We start from the raw sequence: 13,726 nt of genomic DNA, 5'->3' as shown, positions 1-13,726 counted from the left end.
ATTGTGGTGCCTGTGGCTACGGATGACTTGGAGGATTCCAAATCCCTGAATAAATCTATGTAGCCAGGACAGCTCGGGTTAGGAAAACAGAAGCACTGTTTGTCCTGTATGCAGCCAACAAAGTTGGCGCTCTTGCTTCGAAGCAGACTATTGCTCGCTGGATCTGTAACACGATTCAGCAGGCTCATTCTACGGCAGGATTGCCGTTACCAAATTCGGTAAAGGCCCATTCCACTAGCAAGGTGGGCTCTTCTTGGGCGGCTGCCCGAGGCGTCTCGGCTTTACAGCTTTGCCGAGCAGCTACCTGGTCGGGTTCAAACACTTTTGCAAGGTTCTATAAGTTTGATACCCTGGCTGATGAGGACCTTGCGTTTGCTCAGTCGGTGCTGCAGAGTCGTCCGCAATCTCCCGCCCGGTCTGGAGCTTTGGCATAAACCCCATGGTCCTTACGGAGTCCCCAGCATCCTCTAGGACGTAAGAGAAAATAAGATTTTAAACCTACCGGTAAATCTTTTTCTCCTAGTCCGTAGAGGATGCTGGGCGCCCGTCCCAGTACGGACTAAATCTGCAAGACTTGTATATAGTTGTTGCTTACATAAGGGTTATGTTACAGTTGGAATTGGTCTTTGACTGATGCTGTTTTTTTCGTTCATACTGTTAACTGGTTGCGTATATTCTAAGTTATATGGTATGAATCTTGCCCTTAGATTTACAAAATCCTTTCCTCATATTGTCCATCTCCTCTAGGCACAGTTTCTCTAACTGAGGTCTGGAGGAGGGGCATAGAGGGAGGAGCCAGTGCACACGCATACTAAAAGTTCTTTAGAGTGCCCATATCTCCTGCGGAGCCCATCTATACCCCATGGTCCTTACGGAGTCCCCAGCATCCTCTACGGACTAGGAGAAAAAGATTTACCGGTAGGTTTAAAATCTTATTTTCTGCTGCGGGGTACACTGGGCTCCACAAAGATTAACGGGGTGTAGAGTAGGATCTTGATCCGAGGCACCAACAGGCTCAAAGCTTTGACCTTTTTCCCAAGATGCATAGCGCCGCCTCCTATATCACCCCGCCTCCGTGCACAGGAGCTCAGTTTGTAAGTTGGTGCCTTGCAGTATGCAGGCACTTAACAGGAGGCTGCCTTTAGCAGCCTTTTCAGAGCTTCATTTTTACAGACTGACAAAAGAAAATGTAAGAAGACTACAAGGGCTGCTGCAGGCAAAGTCTCATAGACTTTCCTGCGTGCAGCTCCATACCCCCAGCGGCACTGTATACTCCCGCACCCTGGTTGCCGGGTCACTGCAGCGGAGGCGCTAGCTTCTTCCTCTCTAACAGTGAGTCACATACATGCCACCATCTCCCAGATCGCGGGGCCGCAGATAAGGGGGAGGTAAGGGGCTCCTGTGCCGCACTTTACCGCGACCGTAGGATGTGGGTCGCGCGCTGGCGTGGACACTGAATACTGGGCAGCCGCTCCACTAGGGTTGATTTATGGGCACAGGTCAGAGGGATATTGTACCAAGTACCCTCCGTTTTATTTTTACTGCCCGCACACCCGGTGGGGATGCCAGCAGGGGGAGCAGGTCGGACCTGAGGCCTCTCCCCCCAGCCCCAGGGCGCCATTTCAGTGATGCTCCCGCCCTGGAGCTGCTTCCCTCTCCCTCAATCCCGGTCAGCAGCCGTTACAAACAGAGCCTTGCTGTTCCTGGGACTGCTAGGGCAAATCCACCTCTGTGGAACCGCCTGACTGCCAGTGCTGTGCTTCCTACAGGACACTTGAGTATTCTACCTGTCACTGGGACTGTGTTAGTTAAGAAAAAGAGTGCATACATTCAGGGATGTGTGGTACAAACACCCTGTGATATACATCAAGTGTTTACAGTGTTTGTTATATCTATAGTTATCCCATATAGCCATACTGAGTATTACTTTGTATGGCTAGTCCAGTGCAGTTTATGGTACATCATTTTGCATGGTACGCTTGTGACTATATACGTGTGTGCATGTAGCTGCTGCGTGGTTGCCTTATTGCAGGGTATTTTACTCAGTGGGCTATTCCTATATTGCTATAACTGAGGGGGCCAGGTGTTTCAGGTTTTTCTCTATAATTAATATAGGATTGTATCACAAGACATACGGACTGTGTATTTTTACTTGTGATTTATAGTCACCATATAATCTATCTCTCTTGAACTCACGGTCTGTGCTATCACAGGCACAATTTACTGAGAGTTCTTGATAGGTATAGTGCTGCTACACTTTGTACCAGGTTGCCCATTATTGTGCACACTGCTATGTCTGCTTCACATGGCAATGACGCTGGGGCCTCTCCCACACTGCGTGGTAATGAGGTCGCGTACGTAACGGAGGATAATATGGCAGCTGAGAGTTTAGGTTCAGGGGGTTCCTTACCCCCCCAGTGGATCGGTAGCACCTTGGGCTACATTTTCCACATTGTTAAACACACTCGTAACCAAATTGACGCCCCCTGTGGGACCACCTGTGCCACTGCACCAGTTTATAGTCCCTGCTGTTAACCCGCCATGGCGGATCAGCTTCCCACTCAGTTACAGCATTTGAACCGATCTATGACTAAATCTAAGTGTCACTCTCGCCCGCCTAAGACTAAGTCTTCTTCTAAACGGGCCATTACCTCCTCCCACTCCACTGCTATTCCAGACTTTCTCAGTCGTCAGGACGTACACGACGGAGAGTGGAACCTCCATCCAGAGGTGTTTCGACTTCTCGTGGACACGTGGGGCCTTCCAGATGTGGAACTGATGACGTCTCGACATCTCACAAGGTTCCGGTCTTCGGAGCAAGGACAAGGGATCCTCGAGCAGCGTTCATGGATGCTCTGTCAATCCCATGGAACTTTCGGCTGTCTTATGTGTTCCCTCTGGTGTCACTCCTGCCCGAAGTAATACGGAAGTTCAAACAAGGAGGAGGAAACCTACTTCTGGTCGCTCCAGTATGGCTCAGGCGGCACTGGTTCAAGTTTAGTACGGCCAAACTGTTGGCCTTCCTACAACAGGGCCTGGACTTAGGCCTGCGTCTGGCCTCCCTCAAGGTTCACATGTCTGCCTTGTCGGTTTGGTTTCAGAGAACTTTTGCTGCCCTGCCTGATGTTCATACTTTCACTCAGGGCGTGTTGCAGGTTCAACCTCCTTATGTGCCACCAGTGGCCCCTTGGGATCTGTCGGTGGATTTGGAGGCCTTGCAAGAGTCTCCGTTTGAACCTCTTGCCTCTGCTGCCCTTAAGTGGATTTCCCTTAAGGTGCTATTCTTGATGGCTATTGCTTCAGCTAGAAGGGTCTCGACTTGGGTGCCTTATCCTGTAAGTCTCCCCATTTGATTTTTCACCGTGACCGGCGGTTCTTGGAACACGGCCAGGTTATTTGCCTAAGTTGGTGTCTTCCTTCCACCTTAACAAGGAGATTGTGGTACCGGCCTTTAATTCTCCCGAGTTGTCTTCCAAAGAGCGGTCTTTGGATGTGGTACGGGCTCTCCGTATCTATGTGAAGAGAACATCCTCTGTTAGGAAATCTGATTCTCTTTTTGTACTGTTTGGTTTTCACATACGAGGCTGGCCTGCTTCTCAGCAGACATTGGGCAGATGGATTATAATGGTGATTGCACATGCTTATGTACAGGCTGGTCGTCCAGTTCCTGCTACCTTCAAAGCCCATTCTAGTCGGTCGGTTGGACCATCTTGGGCGGCCCACCGTGGTGCGACCCTTGAACAATTGTGCAAGGCGGCTACGTGGTCCTCAGGGAACACGTTCATTAGGTTCTATGCCTTCAATACTTCCGCCTCCCAGGATGCTTCCTTTGGACGCCGGGTTCTTGTGCCCACTACAGTGCGTTCCCCTCCCATAAGGAACTGCTTTAGGACATCCCCGATGTAAATAGCCCAGTGTACCCTGCAGCAGAAAATGAGATTTATGGTAAGAACTTACCGTTGTTAAATCTCTTTCTGTGAGGTACACTGGGCTCCACAAGGCGCCCACCCTGACGCACTTAGCTTCTTTGGGTTGGTGTGGCATAGCCACCGACATCCTCTCCTGTGGTGAGTGTGTGGTGTAATTGGCTATGAGCGATTGTCGTCTCAATGTACCTGCTACTGCATTGGGCTGGTTAACGAAACTGAGCTCCTGTGCACAGAGGCGGGGTGATATAGGATGCAGCGCCATGCATCTTGGGAAGAAGGTCAAAGCTTTGAGCCTGTTGGAGCCTCGGATCAAGATCCTACTCTACACCCTGATGTTAATCCTTGTGGAGCCCAGTATACCTCGCCGAAAGAGATTTAACACCGGTAAGTTCTTACCATAAATCTCATTATTTGGTAGTGACTGATGTCCTCTGTATTTTAGGACAGCCATTGTTGATCTCTGTATTACAGGATGGTCGCGATAATGTTCTCTGCATTATATGGCATATTCTGTATTGTATGGCATTTACTATGAGGCCCTCTACTATAGTGTTCAAAAGCTTTAGGCATGATTCCAAAAAGTGTTAATAGTTTCTTTTTATCAATTACTAAAATGCAAGTGAACAGAAATCTAAATCAAATCAATGTTTGGTGTGACTCTCCTTTGACTTCAAAGCATAATCAGTTCTTCTAGGTACAGTTTTTGAAGGAACTCTGCAGAGAGATACTGTAGATCCAAACATCTTGGAGAACTAACCACATATCTTCGGTGGCTGTAGTCTTGCTCAAATCCTTCTGTCTCTTCATGTAATCCCAGATAAACTTGAGGTTAAGATCAGGGCTCTGTGGGGGCCATATCATCACTTCCAGGACTCCTTGTTCTTATTTACACTAAAGTTCATTCTTAATGACATTAGCTGTATGTTTGGGGTTGTTGTCCTACTGCAGAATAAATTTGGAGCCAATTAGACACCTCCCTGCTGGTACTGTATGATGGATAAGTACCTATCTCAGCTGCCCGTTTCTCTTAAACTATTACACTTCTATTTTTTTAAAGCACTCTTTCTTTGCAGCATGTTTCCCAAACCTGCCTAAATCTTTTGCACAGTACTGTATCTGTATATATATTTGTGACAGTTTTATTTTTTAGACTGTTCAATTTAAACATGTACACGCAAATTACAAAAAATAAGAATTTACTTACCGATAATTCTATTTCTCATAATCCGTAGTGGATGCTGGGGACTCCGTAAGGACCATGGGGAATAGCGGCTCCGCAGGAGACTGGGCACAAAGTAAAAAGCTTTAGGACTACCTGGTGTGCACTGGCTCCTCCCCCTATGACCCTCCTCCAAGCCTCAGTTAGGATACTGTGCCCGGACGAGCGTACACAATAAGGAAGGATTTTGAATCCCAGGTAAGACTCAAACCAGCCACACCAATCACACCGTACAACTTGTGATCTGAACCCAGTTAACAGCATGATAACAAAGGAGCCTCTGAAAAGATGGCTCACAACAATAATAACCCGATTTTTGTAACAATAACTATGTACAAGTATTGCAGACAATCCGCACTTGGGATGGGCGCCCAGCATCCACTACGGACTATGAGAAATAGAATTATCGGTAAGTAAATTCTTATTTTCTCTAACGTCCCAAGTGGATGCTGGGGACTCCGTAAGGACCATGGGGATTATACCATGGGGATTATACCAAAGCTCCCAAACGGGCGGGAGAGTGCGGATGACTCTGCAGCACCGAATGAGAGAACTCCAGGTCCTCCTCAGCCAGGGTATCAAATTTGAAGAATTTAGCAAACGTGTTTGCCCCTGACCAAGTAGCTGCTCGGCAAAGTTGTAAAGCCGAGACCCCTCGGGCAGCCGCCCAAGATGAGCCCACTTTCCGTGTGGAATGGGCTTTTACAGATTTTGGCTGTGGCAGGCCTGCCACAGAATGTGCAAGCTGAATTGTACTACAAATCCAACGAGCAATCGTCTGCTTAGAAGCAGGAGCACCCAGCTTGTTGGGTGCATACAGGATAAACAGCGAGTCAGATTTTCTGACTCCAGCCGTCCTGGAAACATATATTTTCAGGGCCCTGACTACATCCAGCAACTTGGAATCCTCCAAGTCCCTAGTAGCCGCAGGCACCACAATAGGCTGGTTTAAGTGAAATGCTGAAACCACCTTAGGAAGAAATTGAGGCCGAGTCCTCAATTCTGCCCTGTCCGTATGAGAAATTAGGTAAGGGCTTTTATAGGATAAAGCCGCCAATTCTGATACACGCCTGGCTGAAGCCAGGGCTAACATCATTACCACTTTCCATGTGAGATATTTTAAGTCCACAGTGGTGAGTGGTTCAAACCAATGTGATTTTAGGAATCCCAAAACTACATTGAGATCCCAAGGTGCCACTGGAGGCACAAAAGGAGGCTGTATATGCAGTACCCCCTTGACAAACGTCTGAACTTCAGGAACTGAAGCTAGTTCTTTTTGGAAGAATATCGACAGGGCCGAAATTTGAACCTTAATGGACCCTAATTTGAGGCCCATAGACAGTCCTGTTTGCAGGAAATGCAGGAATCGACCCAGTTGAAATTCCTCTGTAGGGGCCTTCCTGGCCTCACACCACGCAACATATTTACGCCAAATACGGTGATAATGTTGCACAGTTACATCTTTCCTGGCTTTGATCAGGGTAGGGATGACTTCATCCGGAATGCCTTTTTCCTTCAGGATCCGGCGTTCAACCGCCATGCCGTCAAACGCAGCCGCGGCAAGTCTTGGAACAGACATGGTCCCTGCTGGAGCAGGTCCTTTCTTAGAGGTAGAGGCCACGGGTCTTCCGTGAGCATCTCTTGAATTTCCGGGTACCAAGTCCTTCTTGGCCAATCCGGAGCCACGAGTATAGTCTTTACACCTCTCCTTCTTATGATTCTCAGTACCTTGGGTATGAGAGGCAGAGGAGGGAACACATATACTGACTGGTACACCCACGGTGTTACCAGAGCGTCCACAGCTATTGCCTGAGGGTCCCTTGACCTGGCGCAATATCTGTCCAGTTTTTTGTTGAGGCGGGACGCCATCATGTCCACCTTTGGTTTTTCCCAACGGTTCACAATCATGTGGAAGACTTCTGGGTGAAGTCCCCACTCCCCCGGGTGGAGATCGTGTCTGCTGAGGAAGTCTGCTTCCCAGTTGTCCACTCCCGGAATGAACACTGCTGACCGTGCTATCACATGATTTTCCGCCCAGCGAAGAATCCTTGCAACTTCCGTCATTGCCCTCCTGCTTCTTGTGCCGCCCTGTCTGTTTACGTGGGCGACTGCCGTGATGTTGTCCGACTGGATCAACACCGACTGACCCTGAAGCAGAGGCCTTGCCTGACTTAGGGCATTGTAAATGGCCCTTAGTTCCAGGATATTTATGTGAAGTGACGTTTCCATGCTTGACCACAAGCCTTGGAAATTTCTTCCCTGTGTGACTGCTCCCCAGCCTCTCAGGCTGGCATCCGTGGTCACCAGGACCCAATCCTGAATGCCGAATCTGCGGCCCTCTAGGAGATGAGCACTCTGTAACCACCACAGGAGAGACACCCTTGTCCTTGGAGACAGGGTTATCCGCTGATGCATTTGAAGATGCGATCCGGACCATTTGTCCAGCAGATCCCACTGAAAAGTTCTTGCGTGGAATCTGCCGAATGGAATCGCTTCGTAAGAAGCCACCATCTTTCCCAGGACCCTTGTGCATTAATGCACTGACACTTGGCCTGGTCTTAGGAGGTTCCTGACTAGGTCGGATAACTCCCTGGCTTTCTCCTCCGGGAGAAACACCTTTTTCTGTACTGTGTCCAGAATCATCCCTAGGAACAGCAGACGTGTCGTCCGAATCAGCTGCGATTTTGGAATATTTAGAATCCATCCGTGCTGTCGTAGTACTACTTGAGATAGTGCTACTCCGACCTCTAACTGTTCTCTGGACCTTGCCCTTATCAGGAGATCGTCCAAGTAAGGGATAATTAAGACGCCTTTTCTTCGAAGAAGAATCATCATTTCGGCCATTACCTTGGTAAAGACCCGGGGTGCCGTGGACAATCCAAACGGCAGCGTCTGAAACTGATAGTGACAGTTCTGTACCACAAACCTGAGATACCCTTGGTGAGAAGGGCAAATTGGGACATGGAGGTAAGCATCCTTGATGTCCAGAGACACCATATAGTCCCCTTCTTCCAGGTTCGCTATCATTGCTCTGAGTGACTCCATCTTGAACTTGAACCTTTTTATGTAAGTGTTCAAGGATTTCAGATTTAAAATGGGTCTCACCGAGCCGTCCGGCTTCGGTACCACAAACAGCGTGGAATAATACCCCTTTCCCTGTTGTAGGAGGGGTACCTTGATTATCACCTGCTGGGAATACAGCTTGTGAATGGCTTCCAATACCGCCTCCCTGTCGGGGGGAGACGTTGGTAAAGCAGACTTCAGGAACCGGCGAGGGGGAGACGTCTCGAATTCCAATTTGTACCCCTGAGATACTACCTGCAGGATCCAGGGGTCCACTTGCGAGTGAGCCCACTGCGCGCTGAAATTCTTGAGACGGGCCCCCACCGTGCCTGAGTCCGCTTGTAAGGCCCCAGCGTCATGCTGAGGACTTGGCAGAAGCGGGGGAGGGCTTCTGTTCGTGGGAAGAGGCTGTCTGCTGCAGTCTTTTTCCCCTTCCTCTGCCCCGGGGCAGATATGAGTGGCCTTTTGCCCGCTTGCCCTTATGGGGACGAAAGGACTGAGCCTGAAAAGACGGTATCTGTTTCTGCTGAGAGGTGACCTGGGGTAAAATGGTGGATTTCCCAGCCGTTGCCGTGGCCACCAGGTCCGATAGACCGACCCCAAATAACTCCTCCCCTTTATACGGCAATACTTCCATATGCCGTTTGGAATCCGCATCACCTGACCACTGTCGCGTCCATAACCCTCTTCTGGAAGAAATGGACATCGCACTTACTCTTGATGCCAGAGTGCAAATATCCCTCTGTGCATCTCGCATATATAGAAATGCATCCTTTAAATGCTCTATAGTCAATAATATATTGTCCCTGTCCAGGGTATCAATATTTTCAGTCAGGGAATCCGACCAAGCCACCCCAGCACTGCACATCCAGGCTGAGGCGATTGCTGGTCGCAGTATAATACCAGTATGTGTGTATATACTTTTTAGGATATTTTCCAGCTTCCTATCAGCTGGTTCCTTGAGGGCGGCCGTATCAGGAGACGGTAACGCCACTTGTTTTGATAAGCGTGTGAGCGCCTTATCTACCCTAGGGGGTGTTTCCCAACGTGCCCTAACCTCTGGCGGGAAAGGGTATAATGCCAATAATTTTTTAGAAATTAGCAGTTTTTTATCGGGGGAAACCCACGCTTCATCACACACCTCATTTAATTCATCTGATTCAGGAAAAACTACGGGTAGTTTTTTCACACCCCACATAATACCCTTTTTTGTGGTACTTGTAGTATCAGAAATGTTCAAAACCTCCTTCATTGCCGTGATCATGTAACGTGTGGCCCTACTGGAAAATACGTTTGTTTCCTCACCGTCGACACTGGAGTCAGTGTCCGTGTCTGTATCGACCTGAGGTAACGGGCGTTTTAGAGCCCCTGACGGTGTTTGAGACGCCTGTACAGGTATTAACTGATTTGCCGGCTGTCTCATGTCGTCAACAGTCTTTTGTAAAGTGCTGACACTATCACGTAATTCTTTCCCTAAGACCATCCAGTCAGGTGTCGACTCCCTAGGGGGTGACATCACTAACACAGGCAATTGCTCCGCCTCCACACCATTTTCCTCCTCATACATGTCGACACAACGTACCGACACACAGCACACACACAGGGAATGCTCTGACAGAGGACAGGACCCCACTAGCCCTTTGGGGAGACAGAGGGAGAGTTTGCCAGCACACACCAGAGCGCTATATATATATATATATATATATATATATATATATATATATATATAGGGATAACCTTATATAAGTGTTTTTCCATGATATAGCTGCAATATATATTTATCTGCCAAATTAGTGCCCCCCCTCTCTTGTTTTACCCTGTTTCTGTAGTTCAGGACTGCAGGGGAGAGTCAGGGAGCCTTCCTCCAACGGAGCTGTGAGGAAAAAATGGCGCCAGTGTGCTGAGGAGATAGGCTCCGCCCCCTTTTCGGCGGCCTTTCTCCCGCTTTTTTATGGAAAAATTGGCAGGGGTTAAATGCATCCATATAGCCCAGGAGCTATATGTGATGTATTTTTTGCCAAAAAAGGTGTTTTTATTGCGTCTCAGGGCACCCCCCCCAGCGCCCTGCACCCTCAGTGACCGGAGTGTGAAGTGTGCTGAGAGCAATGGCGCACAGCTGAGGTGCTGTGCGCTACCTTATTGAAGACAGGACGTCTTCTGCCGCCGATTTTACGGACCTCTTCAGTCTTCTGGCTCTGTAAGGAGGACGGCGGCGCGGCTCTGGGACCCATCCATGGCTGGGCCTGTGATTGTCCCTCTGGAGCTAATGTCCAGTAGCCTAAGAAGCCCAATCCACTCTGCATGCAGGTGAGTTCGCTTCTTCTCCCCTTAGTCCCTCGGTGCAGTGAGCCTGTTGCCAGCCAGCAGGTCTCACTGAAAATAAAAAACCTAAAACTAAACTTTTTTCTAAGCAGCTCAGGAGAGCCACCTAGACTGCACCCTTCTCGTTCGGGCACAAAAATCTAACTGAGGCTTGGAGGAGGGTCATAGGGGGAGGAGCCAGTGCACACCAGGTAGTCCTAAAGCTTTTACTTTTGTGCCCAGTCTCCTGCGGAGCCGCTATTCCCCATGGTCCTTTCGGAGTCCTCAGCATCCACTAGGACGTTAGAGAAAAAGATTTACCGGTAGGTTTAAAATCTTATTTTCCCTTACGTCCTAGAGGATGCTGGGGATTCCGTAAGGACCATGGGGTTCATACCAAAGCTCCAGACCGGGCGGGAGAGTGCAGACGACTCTGCAGCACCGACTGAGCAAACGCAAGATCCTCATCCGCCAGGGTATCAAACTTATAGAACTTTGCAAAAGTGTTTGTACCTGACCAGGTAGCTGCTCGGCAAAGCTGTAAAGCAGAGACGCCTCGGGCAACCGCCCAAGAAGAGCCCACCTTGCTAGTGGAATGGGCCTTTACCGAATTTGGTAACGGCAATCCTGCCGTAGAATGAGCCTGCTGAGTCGTGTTACAGATCCAGCGAGCAATAGTCTGCTTCGAAGCAGGAGCGCCAACTTTGTTGGCCGCATACAAGACAAACAGTGCTTCTGTTTTCCTAACCCGAGCCGTCCTGGCTACATCGATTTGAGGCCCTGACTACATCCAGGGACTTGGAATCCTCCAAGTCACCCGTAGCCACAGGCACCACAATAGGTTAGTTCATATGAAATGAAGAAACCACCTTAGGCAAAAATTGAGGACGAGTCCTCAACTCTGCTCTATCCACATGGAAAGTCAAATAGGGGCTCTTGTGAGACAAGGCCGCCAATTCGGACACCCGCCTTGCAGATGCCAAGGCCAACAACATGACCACCTTCCAAGTGAGAAATTTCAATTCAACCGTTTGAAGAGGTTCAAACCAGTGAGACTTCAGGAACCGTAACACCACGTTAAGGTGCCACTGGGGGCACAAAAGGAGGCTGGATGTGCAGCACTCCCTTTGCAGAAGTCTGGACTTCTGGGAGAGAAGCTAATTCCTTCTGAAAGAAAATAGACAGGGCCGAAATCTGTACCTTAATGGAGCCTAATCTTAGGCCTATATCCACTCCTGTCTGTAGAAAGTGGAGAAAACGGCCCAGATGAAAATCTTCCGTAGGAGCATTCTTGGCTTCACACCAAGAAACATACTTCCTCCAGATACGGTGATAATGTTTTGCCGTCACCTCCTTCCTAGCCTTTATCAGAGTAGGGATGACTTCCTCCGGAATACCTTTCCCAGTTAGGAATCGGTGTTCAACCGCCATGCCGTCAAACGTAACCACGGTAAGTCTTGGAACACGCAGGGCCCCTGTTGTAACAGGTCCTCCCTGAGAGGAAGAGGCCATGGATCTTCTGTGACCATCTCCTGAAGATCTGAATACCAGGCCCTTCGAGGCCAATCTGGAACAATGAGTATTGTTTTCACTCTTTTTTTGTCTTATGATTCTCAATATTTTTGAGATGAGAGGAAGAGGGGGGGAACACATAGGCCTACTGAAACACCCATGGTGTCACCAGGGCGTCCACCGCTACTGCCTGAGGGTCCCTTTACCTGGCACAATACCTCCGAAGCTTCTTGTTGAGGCGTGACGCCATCACGTCTATGTGAGGAATTCCCCAAAGACTTATCTCTGTAAAAACTTCTTGATAATGAAGTCCCCACTCTCCTGGATGGAGATCGTGTCTCCTGAGGAAGTCTGCTTCCCAGTTGTCCACTCCCGGAATGAAGACCGCTGACAGAGCGCTTACGTGATTTTCCGCCCAGCAAAGAATCCTGGTGGCTTCCGCCATTGCCACTCTGCTCCTTGTCCCGCCTTGGCAGTTTACATGAGCCACGGTTGTGACGTTGTCCGATTGAATCAGAACCGGTAGGTCGCAAAGAAGATTCTCCGCTTATCGTAGGCCGTTGTATATGGCCCTCAATTCCAGTACGTTGATGTGTAGACAAGCCTCCTGGCTTAACCATAGCCCCTGAAAATTTCTTCCTTGTGTGACTGCTCCCCATCCTCGGAGGCTCGCGTCCGTGGTCACCAGAACCCAGTCTTGAATGCCGAACCTGCGACCCTCTAGAACAGGCATTCCCAACCGCGGTCCTCAAGGCACACTAACAGTGCAGGTTTTAGTGATATCCAGGCTTCAGCACAGATGGTTAAATCAAAATAACTGAGGTACTAATTAAGTCACCTGTGTTCAAGCCTGGATATCACTAAAGCCAGGACTGTTAGTGTGCTTGAGGACCGAGGTTGGGAAACACTGCTCTAGAAGGTGAGCACTTTGCAGCCACCACAGGAGACACCCTGGCCCTGGGGGACAGGCTTATCTTCTGATGTATTAGTAGATGGGACCCGGACCCCTTGTCCAGGAGGTCCCACTGAAACGTCCTTGCATGAAACCTGCCGAAGGGGATGGCCTCGTAGGCTGCCACCATTTTCCCCAGAACTCAAATGCATTGATGAACTGACACTCTTTTTGGTTTTAGCAAGTCTCTGACCATGTTCTGGAGGTCCTGGGCTTTTTCCATCGGGAGAAAAACCCTCTTCTGTTCCATGTCCAGAATCATGCCTAGGAATGATAGTCGAGTCGTTGGAATCAATTGTGACTTTGGCAGATTGAGAATCCAACCGTGTTGTTGTAGCACTCTCAGGGAGAGCGACACGCTCTTCTGCAATTGATCTCTCAATCTTGCTTTTATCAGGAGATCGTCCAAGTATGGGATAATTGTGACTCCCTGCCTGCGCAGGAGCACCATCATCTCCACCATCACCTTGGTGAAAATCCTCGGGGCCGTGAAAAGCCCAAACGGTAATGACAGTCCTGTACAGCGAATCTCAGGTACGCCTGATGAGGAGGATATATGGGGACATGAAGGTATGCATCCTTTATGTCGAGTGACACCATAAAATCCCCCCCCTTCCAGACTGGAGATCACAGCCCGGAGCGATTCCATCTTGAATTTGATCTTTTCCAAGTACAGGTTTAGGGATTTTAGATTTAAAATGGGTCTGACCGAACCATCCGGCTTCGGGACCACAAACAGGGTCGAATAGT

The sequence above is a fragment of the Pseudophryne corroboree genome, chromosome 6, assembly GCF_028390025.1.
Source record: "Pseudophryne corroboree isolate aPseCor3 chromosome 6, aPseCor3.hap2, whole genome shotgun sequence".
Classification (NCBI taxonomy): domain Eukaryota; kingdom Metazoa; phylum Chordata; class Amphibia; order Anura; family Myobatrachidae; genus Pseudophryne; species Pseudophryne corroboree.
Note: the sequence above shows the minus strand (reverse complement) of the source record.